This window comes from Trichechus manatus, unplaced genomic scaffold (genome assembly GCF_000243295.1).
Source record: "Trichechus manatus latirostris isolate Lorelei unplaced genomic scaffold, TriManLat1.0 scaffold00066, whole genome shotgun sequence".
Taxonomy (NCBI): domain Eukaryota; kingdom Metazoa; phylum Chordata; class Mammalia; order Sirenia; family Trichechidae; genus Trichechus; species Trichechus manatus.
Window position 1 is genome coordinate 9589313 of NW_004444002.1, and position 12558 is coordinate 9601870.

Genomic DNA, 12558 nt, shown 5'->3' on the forward strand with positions numbered 1-12558 from the left:
ACTCTGATCAGGAAAAAAAGAGAGAAGACATAAATAATGTTAGCAATGAAAGAAATGACATCATTACAGATTTTACAGATATTAAAAAATAATAAGGATATTTTATGAATAACTTTATGCCAATAAATGTGAAGATTTAGGGGAAATGGACAAATTCCTTACAGGACACAAACTACCAAAGCTCATTAAAGAAAAAAATTAACTGAATAGCCCTGTTATTGTTGTTGTTAGGTGCCGTTCAGTTGGTTCCGACTCACAGTGACCCTATGTGCAACAGAACGAAACACTGCCCCGTCCTGCACTATCCTCACAATAGTTGTTATACTTGAGCCCATTGTTGCAGCCACTGTGTCAATCCATCTTGTTGAGGGTCTTCCTCTTTTTCGTTGACCCTCTACTTTACCAAGCATGATGTCCTTCTCCAGGGACTGGTCTCTCCTGATAACATGTCCAAAGTATGTGAGATGTAGTCTCATCATCTTTGCTTCTAAGGAGCATTCTGGTTGTACTTCTTCCAAGACAGATTTGTTTGTTCTTCTGGCAGTCCATGGTATATTCAATATTCTTCACCAACACCGTAATTCAAAGGCATCGATTCTTCTTTGGTCTTCCTTATTCACTGTCCAGCTTTCCCATGCATGTGAGGCAATTGAAAACACCATGGCTTGGGTCAGGTGCACTTTGGTCTTTAAAGTGCCATCTTTGCTTTTTAACACTTTAAAGAGGTCTTTCACAGCAGATTTGCCCAGTGCAAGGTGTCTTTTGATTTCTTGGTTACTGCTTCCATGGGGGTTGATAGTGGATCTAAGTAAAATGAAATCCTTGACAACTTCAATCTTTTCTCCATTTATCATAATGTTGCTTATTGGTCCAGTTGTGAGGATTTTTGTATTCTTTATGTTGAGGCGCAATCCATACTGAAGGCTGTAGTCTTTGACCTTTATCAGTAAGTGCTTCAAGTCCTCTTCACTTTCATCAAGCAAGGTTGTGTCATCTGCATAACACAGGTTGTTAATGAGTCTTCCTCCGATCCTGATGACCAGTTTTTTTTCATATAGTCCAGCTTCTCGGAGTATTTGCTCAGCATAGAGATTGAATAAGTATATGCCAGTGAGCTGAAATGCACTGGTATTGGCCATTTTGAATGGGACAATCATATGGTCTACTATTCCGCTAGTGACCACTTGAAGAGGAATGGCGTTGAATAGCCATATATCTATCAAATAAATTGAATTTGTAATTTTAAAGCATTCCACCAAGAGAACTCAGATCGCTTCACTGGTGAATTCTATGAAATACTTACTGAAGAAATAACTCCAATTCTACACAATCTATAGAAAAACTGAAGACGAAGGAATATGTCCCAACTCATTCTACAAGGTAAGGAATACCCTGATACCAAAATCAGACAAATAAATTACAAGAAAAGAAAACCACAGACCAATATCCTTCATAATGCAAAATTTCAAAACAATCAATAAATGGCACTGGGACAAATGGATATCCACACGAAAAAGAATGTATTTGGACCCCTCACTCATACCATATGCAAAATTTTACTCAAAATGGATCATAGAACTAAATGTAAGAACTAAACTATAAAACTTTTTAAAGGAAACAGAGGAGTAAATCTTTGTGGCCTTCGGTAAGGGAACAGTTTTCTAAATACAACACCAAAAACACAAATGACAAAAGAAAAAATAGATAAACTGCATTACATCAAAATTTAAGACTTTTGTGTTGCAAACAATACCATCAAGAAAGTGAAAAGATACCCCCAAAGAATGGGGAAAATACTTGAGAATCACGTACCTGATAAAGGACTTGCACACAGAATATATAAAGAATGTTTAGAACTCAATAACAAAAAGACAAATAACCCAATTAAAAAATGGGCAAAGGATCTGAATAGACTTTTTCCAAAGAAGATATGCTGCTGTTGTTGTTAGGTGTCATCAAGTCGGTCCTGATTCATAGCAACCCTATGTACAACAGAACGAAATACTGCCAGGTCCTGCGCCATCCTCACAATCGTTGCTATGCTTGAGCCCACTGTTGCAGCCACTGTGTCAATCCATCTTCTTGAGGGTCTTCCTCTTTTCGATGACCCTCTACTCTACTCAGAATCCACTCAACGGCAACGGATTTTTGGCTACTCTACCAAGCATGATGTCCCTCCCTCTCCAGGGACTGATCCCTCCTAATAACATGTTCAAAGTATGTGACACTAAGTCTCACCATTCTCGCTTCTAAGGAGCATTCTAGCTGTACTTCTTCCAAGACAGATTTGTTCGTTCTTCTGGCAGTCCCTGGTACGTTCAATATTCTTTCGCCAACACCATGATTCAAAGGCATCGATTCTTCTTCGGTCTTCCTTATTCACTGTCCAGCTTTCACATGCATATGAGGTGATTGAAAACACCATGGCTTGGGTCAGGCGCACCCTAGTCTTTAAAGTGACGTCTTTGCTTTTTAACACTTTAAAGAGGTCTTTTGCAGCAGATTTGCCCAGTGCAATGCGTTGTTCGATTTCTTGACTGATTCTTGCATGGGCATTGATTGTGGATCCAAGTAAAATGAAATCATTGACAACTTCAATATTTTCTCCGTTTATCACAATGTTGCTTATTGGTCCAGTTGTGATGATTTTTGTTTTCTTTATGTTGAGATGTAATCCATACTGAAGGCTGTAGGTTTTTTTTTTAAGAATTTTTTTATTGTGCTTTAAGTGAAAGTTTACAGCTCAAGTTAGTTTCTCATACAAAAATTTATACACACATTGTTATGTGACCCTAGTTGCTCTCCCTATAATGTGACAGCACACTCCTCCTTTCCACCCTGGATTTCCTGTGTGCATTCAACCAGCTCCTGACCCTCTCTGCCTTCCCATCTTGCCTCCGGACAGGAGCTGCCCATTTAGTCTCACGGATCTACTTGAGCTAAGAAGCACACTCTTCACGAATATCATTTTATGTCTTACAGTTCTGTCAAATCTTTGTCTGAAGAGTTGGCTTTGGGAATGGTTTTACTTTGGGGCTAACAGAGAGTCCGGGGTTTTTGATCATCAGTAAGTGCTTCAAGTCCTCTTCATTTTCAGCAAGCAAGGTTGTGTCATCTACATATTGCAGGTTGTTAATAAGTCTTCCTCCAGTCCTGATGCCCCATTCTTCTTCATATAGTCCAGCTTCTCTGATTATTTGCTCAGCATACAGATTGAATAAGAATGGTGAAAGGACACAACCCTGACACACACCTTTCCTGACTTTAAACCACGCAGTATCCCCTTGTTCTGTTCCAACAACTGCCCCTTGATCCAAGTACAGGTTCCTCATGAGCACAATGAAGTGTTGTAGAATTACCATTCTTCGCAATGTTAGCTGTAGTTTGTTATGATCCACACAGTCAAATGTCTTTGCATAGTCAATAAAACACAGGTAACATCTTTCTGGTATTCTCTGCTTTCAGCCGTGATCCATCTGACATCAGCAGTGATATCCCTGGTTCCATGTCCTCTTCTGAATCCGGCTTGAATTTCTGGCAGTTCCCTGTCAATGTACTGCTGCAACCGCTTTTAAATGATCTTCAGCAAAATTTTACTTTTATGTGATATTAACGATATTGTTCGATAATTACTGCATTCTGTTGGATCATCTTTCTTTGGATTGGGTATAAATACAGATCTCTTCCAGTCAGTTGGCCAGGTAGCTGTCTTCCAAATTTCTTGGCAGAGACGAGTGAGCACTTACAGCACTGTATCTGTTTGTCGAAACATCTCAACTGGTATTCTGTCAATTCCTGAAGCCTTGTTTTTCACCAATGCCTTCAGTGCAGCTTGGGCCTCTTCCTTCAGTACCATCGGTTCTTGATCATATGCTACCCTCCTGAAATGGATGAATGTCGACCAAGATATACAAATGAACAATAAGCACATGAAAAGCTGCTCAACATTACTAGTCATTAGGGAAATGCAAATCAAAACCACAATGAAATACCACTTCACATCCACCAGAATAGCTATAATCAAAAAGACAGACAATAACAAGTGTTGAGGATGTGGAGAAATTGGAACCCTCATACACTGGTGGTGGGAAAGTAAAATGTTGCAGCCATTTCGGGCAACAAGTTGGCAGTTCATTATCATATGACCCAGCAATTCTACTCTTAGGTATATACCAAGAGCAATGAAAACATACATTCACACAAAAATTTGTACACGAATATTCATCATGCATATAGTACCAAAATTAATAATCATAATAGCCAAAAAGTGATATTCTATATAATAAAATATTACTGTGTAATAAAAAGAAGTGAAATACTGATACATGCTACAACATGAATGAACTTCGAAAACATTATGCTAAGTTTAAAAAGCTAGTCACAAAATACCACATATTGTGATTCCATTCATATGAAATGTGCATAATTAGCAAATCAATAGAGACAGAAAGTACATTACTGATTGCTTAGGGCTGAGGCTGGGGGAACTGACAGTTAATGGGTACCGGGTTTCTTTTAGGGAGTATCAAATGTTCTAAAACTGATTGTGGTGATGGTTGCACAACCATGCAAATATACTAAAAAAAAAAACACAAACACTGAATTGTACACTTTAAACAGGTGAATTGTATGATATGTGAATTATATCTCAATAAAGCTGTAAAAAATAAAGAATGAAGGTTAAATAAAGACATCTTTTTTTTTATTTCTTGTGCTTTTGGAGAAAGTTTACAGAGCAAATTAGTTTCCCATTCACTAATTTATACACAAAGTTTTGCGATCTCCATAATGTGTCAGCGCTCTCCTCATTTCTACCCTGAGTTGCCCGTTCCCATTCCTCTGGTTTTCCTGCCCCTTCCTGCCTTCTTATCCTTGCTTTTGGGAAAATGTTGCCATTTGGGTCTCGTATAGTTGACTCTTCTAAGGAGCACTTTCCTCATGGGTGTTATTGTTTATCTTATAGGCCTGTCTATTATTTGGCTGAAACGTAATCTCCAGGAGTGGCTTCAGATCCAAGTTAGGAGGGTGACTAAGGGCCATAGTCTTGGGGGTTGCTCCAGTCTCTATCAGACCAGTAAGTCTAGTCTTTTTTATGAATTTGGGGTTTGTTCTACATTTTTCCCTTGGTCTGTCCAGGACCTTCTATTGTGATCCTGGTTAGAGCGGTGGGTAGTGGTAGCAGGGCACCATCTAGTTCTTCTGGTCTGAGGCTAGTGGAGGTTGCGGTTCGGGTAGGCCATTAGTTCTTTGGATTAATTGCTTCCTTGAGTCTTTGGTTTCCTTCATTCTCCTTTCTTCCAGAGGGGAAGAGACCAATAGTTGTATCTTAAATGGTCGCTTGCAAGCTTTTAAGATCCCAGACGCTACTCACCAAAGTAGGATGTAGAACATTTACTTTACGAGCCATGTTATGCCAACTGACTAGATGTCCCCCGAGACTATGGTCCCCAGCCCTCAAGCCCAGTTTGGTTATGTCTAAGTTTCCCTGGCTGTGCTCCCTGTGTGCTCCATTTTATATATGACTATACATGTAGCACATACAAGTATGTACATAGAAGTATCCACAACTTAGTCTATTTATGCACGTGGGTGTATTCCCATATGCCCTCCCATACCTATTCAGCATATTATCTGCCTATGTATCCACTCCTAAGTTATTGTTATTACTGCTGTTGCAGTGTTGTATATGTTGCAGTATTTAGTGTAGTTGCCTTTTATTCTTGCATACCCCTCAGTGTTTTCCTTTGCCTTGGTCATGTTGTGCTGACTTCCCCCGTATTGTGTATCGCCCTTCCCTTCACCAAAGTTAACATATGTCTACTATCTACCAGTTACCCGTTGCCATTGAGTCAATTCTGACTTATAGAGACCCTGTAGGACAGAAAAGAGCCACCCCATAGGGTTTCCAAAGATGGGCTGGTGGATTCTAACTGCCGAACTTTTGGTTAGCAGCCAAGCTCTTAACCATTGTGCCACCAGGGCTCCTTCTACTACCTAGTTGGTGGTTTCCCTCCCTCACTCTCCCATCCCTGGTAACCATCAAAGAATATTATTTTGTGTGCGTAATCCTTTTTAAAAAAAATTTTATAATAGTGGTCTCATACAATATTTGTCCTTTTGTGGTTGATTTATTTCACTCAGCATAACGTCCTCCAGATTCATCCATGTTGTGAGATGTTTTGTGGACTCGTCATTATTCTTTATTGTTGCGTAGTATTCCATTGTGTGTATATACCACAGTTTTTTTATCCATTTGTCCGTTGATGGGCACTTAGGTTGTTTCCATCTTTTTACTATTGTGAATAATGCTGCAACAAACATGGGTGTGCATATGTCTATTCTTATTTCTCTAGGATATATACCTAGGAGTGGGATTGCTGGATTGTATGGGATTTCTATTTCTAGCTTTTTAAGGAAGTGTCATATTGTTTTCCATAGTGGTTGTACCATTTTACATTCCCACCAGCAGTGTATAAGAGTTTCAATTTCCATACAACCTTGCCAGCATTTGTTGTTTTCTGATTTTTGGATCAGTGACATTCTTGTTGGGTTGGGATGATATCTCACTGTAGTTTTGATTTGCATCTCTCTAATGGCTATGAGTCGGAATTGTCGGCAACAGGTTTAATGACTAATGATCTCGAGCGTCTCTTCATGTGTTTCTTAGTTACCTGAATGTCTTCTTAGGTGAAGTGTCTGTTCATGTCCTTTGCCCATTTTTTTATTGGACTGTTTGTCTTTTTGTTGTTGAGATGTTGAGGTTCTTATAAATTTTAGAGATTAGACGCTTGTCAGATATGTCGTAGCCAAATTTTTTTTTCCCCGGTCTGTAGGTTCTCTTTTTACTCTTTTGGAGAAATCTTTTGATGAGCCTAAGTGTTTAATTTTCAGGAGGCCCCAGTTATCTAGCTTATCTTCTGCTATTTTTTCATTTTTAGTTATGTTTGTTATTCTATTTATGCTGTATATTAGGGCCTCTTGTACTGTCCCTATTTTTTCATCCAAGATCTTTATACTTTTAGGTTTTACATTTAGGTCTTTGATCCATTTTGAGTTAGTTTTTTTGTATGGTGTGAGGTATGGATCCTGTTTCATTTTTCTGCAGATGGATGTCCATTTTTGTCAGCACCATTTTTTAAAGAGAGTATCTCTTCCTCCATTTAATAGACTTTGACCTTTTGTCGAAGATCAGTTGTCCATAGGTGGATGGATTTACTTCTGGGTTCTCGATTCTGTTTCATTGGTCTATGTGTCTGTCATTGTACCAATATACCAGTTCCAGGCTGTTTTGACTACCATAGCTCCATAGTAGGTTCTGAGATTGGGAAGTGTGAGGTCTCCTAATTTGTTCTTCTTCAATAATGCTTTAGCTATCCAAGGCCTTTTTCCTTTCCGTATAAAGTTGGTGATAAGTTTTTCTACCTTATTAAAGAATGTTGTTGGAATTTGGATCAGGATTGCATTGCATTGTAAAGACATTATCAGATAAACAAAAGCTAAGAGAATTCATCACTTGCAGAACTGTTAAAGAAAGTTCTTGAGGCCGAAAGGAAATGATACCAGAAGGAAAGTCAAACCTTTAGGAAGGAGTGAAGGGCATAGAAAGGACTATTTTCCTCCTAATTTATTTAAAATACATTGAATAATTTAAAGCCAAAATTATACCATTGTCTTGTTGGGTTAAAAGTGCATATTGATGTCATACACATAGCAACATAGCATAAAGACTGGATGGGAGAAGATAACTTTTAAATTTGCTATTGCTATTATAATCTGGGCATATGAAAATATTTTTCTCCCTGAGTTTAGGAGTTAAAACAACAAAACTGAAAGAACATATATAAGTGAGTTCTTAGACTGGAACTGTTAGCATGTCAAAATCTTTTATACCTAGGTGAGAATTAATGTTAATACAATATTTCTTCACTGTACCATGTTGTTGACTCACGGTGAGCAGTCACAGTTTAAATTTTCTAACTTAGTTCAAATTAATGAAACTATGTGTCTTCTGTGTCTAGCTCATCCCCAAAATCCCTCCTCATGAGTTTTTGACCAACATTTGACTTCCCATATTTCTAAACACTGTTGTATGTTAACTATTATTAACTTACTTTGCTCTCAGTGAGCATAGGATGTATGTGTTTATCCAAATTTGTACGAATTACATAGCTAACCATCATTTCATAGCTCAAATAACCTTCAAAATCATTTATTCTAAGCAGTTCTAGCAAATGTTTAACAACAGACTAGGGGTGGGTGGGTGCTGACTTGCAGCACGCTGATTTCCATGGTGTAAATACTCCTACCATGACTATTACTGACATGATATCAACCAGCTCATGAAATTCCTGAAATTTTGACAATCGACTCTAGGGAGATGGTATGAGTCAGCTCCAGTACACCATTCACTCTAAGTCCCTTACTTTACATTTTTTCAAGGTTTTGAGTGGCAGACAGATGTGTAAAAAGAAACAAAGGCCATTCAGATTATGTTTAGCCTGAATCAGCTGTCATGTAGGAGGAAGCACACTGAACTTGGAATCAGAAGTCAACGGTTCAGGCTTTGTCTGTCTCTGACACTTACCAGCTATGTGACCTTGGACAAATCCCCTGTCCCCTCTGAGCCTCAGTTTCCGCATCTGTAAAATAAAGATAATGATTCTTGCCATGCTCACTTTACAATAAAAAAAAAATATGTCCACACAAAAACTTTTACATGTTCATAGCAGCATTACTCATAATAGCCAAAAAATGGAAACAACCTGAATGTCCATCAACTAATGAATGGATAAATAAAATCTGGTATATCCATACAATGGATTTGGCAATAAAAAGGAATGAAGTACTGATACATGTTATAACATGGATGAACCTTGAAAATTTTAGTAAAAGAAGCCAGGCACAAAACACCACATATTATATGATTCCATTGTATGAAATGTCCAGAATAGGGAAATCTATAGAGACACAAAGTAGATTAGTGCTTGCCTAGTGCTGGGGGGATGGTGGACTTGGGGAGTGATGGCTAAACGGTATGAGGTTTCTTTCTGAAGTGATGAAAATGTTCCATAATTGTTTGTGGTGATAGCTGCACAACTCTGTGTATATACTAAAAACCATGGAATTGTACACTTAAAAAAAACTAAAAAAGGAATGAACTGCTGATATATGCAATAATCTGAATGAATCTCTAGAGAATTATGCAGTGTGAAAAAAAAAAAGCCAATCCCAAAAAGTTGCATCCTATATGATTCTATTTATACAACATTCTTGAAATGACAAAATTAGAGATTTGGAGAACAGATCAGTGGATGCCAGGGGTTAAGGAGGAGGTGGCAGTTGCAGGGAACTGGGTGTGGACAACTTGTGGTAATGGAAATTTTCTGTACCTTGACTGTATCAATGTCAATATCCTGGTTGTAATATTGTATTAGAGTTTTGCAAGACGTTACTATCGGGGGAAACTAGGTAAAGGATACACAGGATCTCTCTGTATTATTCCTTACAATTACATGCCATTATGGATTGAGTTGTGTCCCCCAAAAACGTGTGTCAACTTGACTAGGCCATGATTCCCAGTATTGTGTGATTGTCCACCATTCTGTCATCTGATGTGATTTTCCTATGTGTTGTAAACTCTATCTCTATGACGTTAATGAGGCAGGATTAGAGGCAGTTACGTTAATGAAGCATGACTCAATCTACAAGATTAGGTTAAATCTTGAGTCAATCTCTTTTGAGATATAAAAGAGAGACAGGGAGACCTCCTACCACCAAGAAAGCAGAGCCAGGAGCAGAGCACGTCCTTTGGACCTGGGGTCCCTGAATTGAGAAGCTCCTAGACCAGGGAACAATTGATGACAAGGACCTTCCCCCAGAGCCAAGAGGGAGAGAAAGCGTTCCCCTGGAGCTGGCGCCCGGAATTCGGACTCCTAGCCTACTAGACTGGGAGAGAATAAACTTCTTTTGTTAAAGCCATCCACTGGTTTATAGCAGCACTAGATAACTAAGACACATGTGAATCTACAATTATCTCAAACTAAAAAAAAGACTTACATGACATAATGGATGTAAAAGCACTTTGTAAATTGTAAAATTATGTACAAATAATTATTACACATCTTTGATGAGAAGGAATAGTATAGAACAATTATGACCCTATTCACTCATAAATTCAAAAAACACTTACTGAGCCACTACTGCGTTCAAAGACTAAGCTAGATGCTGCAAGGCATACAAAGTCAAATTTTAAGGTAAAATTACAATTGATGCCATCTTGTAAGTTTTGGCTGAGCCTGGGTCCTTTTTGTGAAATGTAAATCAGGTGAAACATAAACATACTTGTTGGGGGGGAAACACATCTTTTTATTTATTGATAATCACTAATAGCTTTACTCAAGATCCAAACCCAAAAAACCAAACCCATTGCCATTGAGTCTATTCTGACACACAGTGACTCCATGTGTTACAGAGTAGAACTGCTCCATAGGGTTTTCTTGGCTGTAATCTTTACAGGAGTCCTGGTTGCATAGTGGTTAAGCACTTGGCTGCTAAGCAAAAGGTTGGCGGTTTGAACCCACCAGCTGCTCCGAAGGAGAAAGAAGTGGTGGTCTGGTTCCATAAAGATTAGAGCTTTGGAAACTCTATAGGACAGTTCTACTTTGTCCTATAGGGTCGCTAGGAGTTGGAATCAACTCAGTGGCCATGAGTTTGGTTTTGGTTTGGTTTTAATCTTTACAGAAGCAGATCGCCAGGCCTTTCTTTCATGATGCCACTGGATGAGTTTGAACGGTCAACCTTTAGGTTACTAGTTGAACGCAAATCATTTTTGACACCCAGAGACTTTAATCAAGATCAAGGATTCATAACTAATTATCTTCCACAGTTCCAACACCCAACTACATTCCTGACATCTCCACTTAGATATCTTGCTTTCAACTCTATCTAAAGTACAAAACCAAACTTTTGATCTTACTCCCTAAATTTGTTCCCTCTATTCCTAGTCTTCCCTATGTCAGTAAATAGTCTACCACACTCAGTATTCAAGTCAGTAATCTAGGCATCATCTTTTCCTCTTGCCTTTTCCTCCCATATCCCTCTGGTGGGCCCATCAATTACTCTATCTCCACAGCCACTATCATCTCGTTATACTGGTCTCCCTGCTTCCGCTAAAGCCCCCCTCAAATCCATTCTCCCTCCAACAGCTAAAGTGATTTTCTTAAGAATTAGACTATGTCACTCTCTTACATAACCCCTTTATTAGTGGTCCATTTTATTTAAAATTCACACTCCTGTATGTATAAACATTTTGTATGGGAGACTAACTTGAAATGTAAACTTCATTTAATCACAACAATAAAAAAATGAAAAAATAAAATAAAATAAAATTCACACTCCTTACCAAGGCCCTACATGACTTGGACCCTGCTCATCTCTCCATTCTCCTCTCTATGACATTTACGGCCTTGTTCACCATGATTCAGCCTCACCAGTGTTTCAGTTGCTAAAATATACCAAGCTCTTCCCAATCCTGAGGGCCTGTGTACACATTGTTTCCTTTGCCTGGAACATCCTTCCCCAGTTCTTAACAAAGCTGGCTCCTTCTTATCCTCTAGGTCTCAGGTGAAATACTGCATTGACTATTACATAGTCCTCTATAAGAGGGAAATGGGGGGCAGCAATCTGGTTAACGGTGGGAAGGGGTATACCTACCTAGGGGACTTGTACAGTCTCAAAGCTGCATTTGCACAGCAAACACAATTTTTACTTAGATTATGTATAAACCACCCCCCCCCAAAAAAAAACCGTTGTCGTCGAGTCGATTCTGACTCATAGCAACTCTATAGGGCAAAGTAGAACTGCCCCATAGGGTCTCCAAGGAGCACCTGCTGGATTCGAACTGTCGATCTTTTGGTTAGCAGCCAAACGCTTAACCACTGTGCCACCAGGGCCCCATTATGTATTATGTATAGATTATGTGTAGATCAATAAAAATATCAATGTTTTCTCAAAATGCTGTTATTCACACTTTATATAAGTCGCTATGAGTCGGAATCAGCTTGACAGCATCAGGTTTTTGTTTTGTTTTTTATATAAGATTAAGAAAACATCATCTGTCCATTAAAAAAAAAAAAGAATTTAAAGGGCCTTGAGGAAAGTAGCAAGCAATTCCCTCAGGCTGGAGAGGTAGACAAGGACTAAAGAGTTTTTATTTTATCTTGAAGGCAAGGAGGGTCTATTTGCATCTTTTAAGCAGGGTATAACATTGTATGAAGAGAGACTAAAGACTGAAAGGCCAGTAGAAAATAATAATTATTGCAGCTAACATTTATTGACCACTTAATGTGTGACAGGTGCTATTCTAAGGGCTGTTTATTCTAGTGTTTTATGTAAATTCATTTAGTCCTCACAACTACCCAATATATTATTATCATCTCCATTTTAAAGATGAGGAAACAAAGGCACAGAGAGGTGAAGTGACTTACTCAAGAATTACAAATCTAGTAAGTGGCAGAACTAAGATTCAAACCCAGAGGGTCCAGCTTCAAAACTCATGCT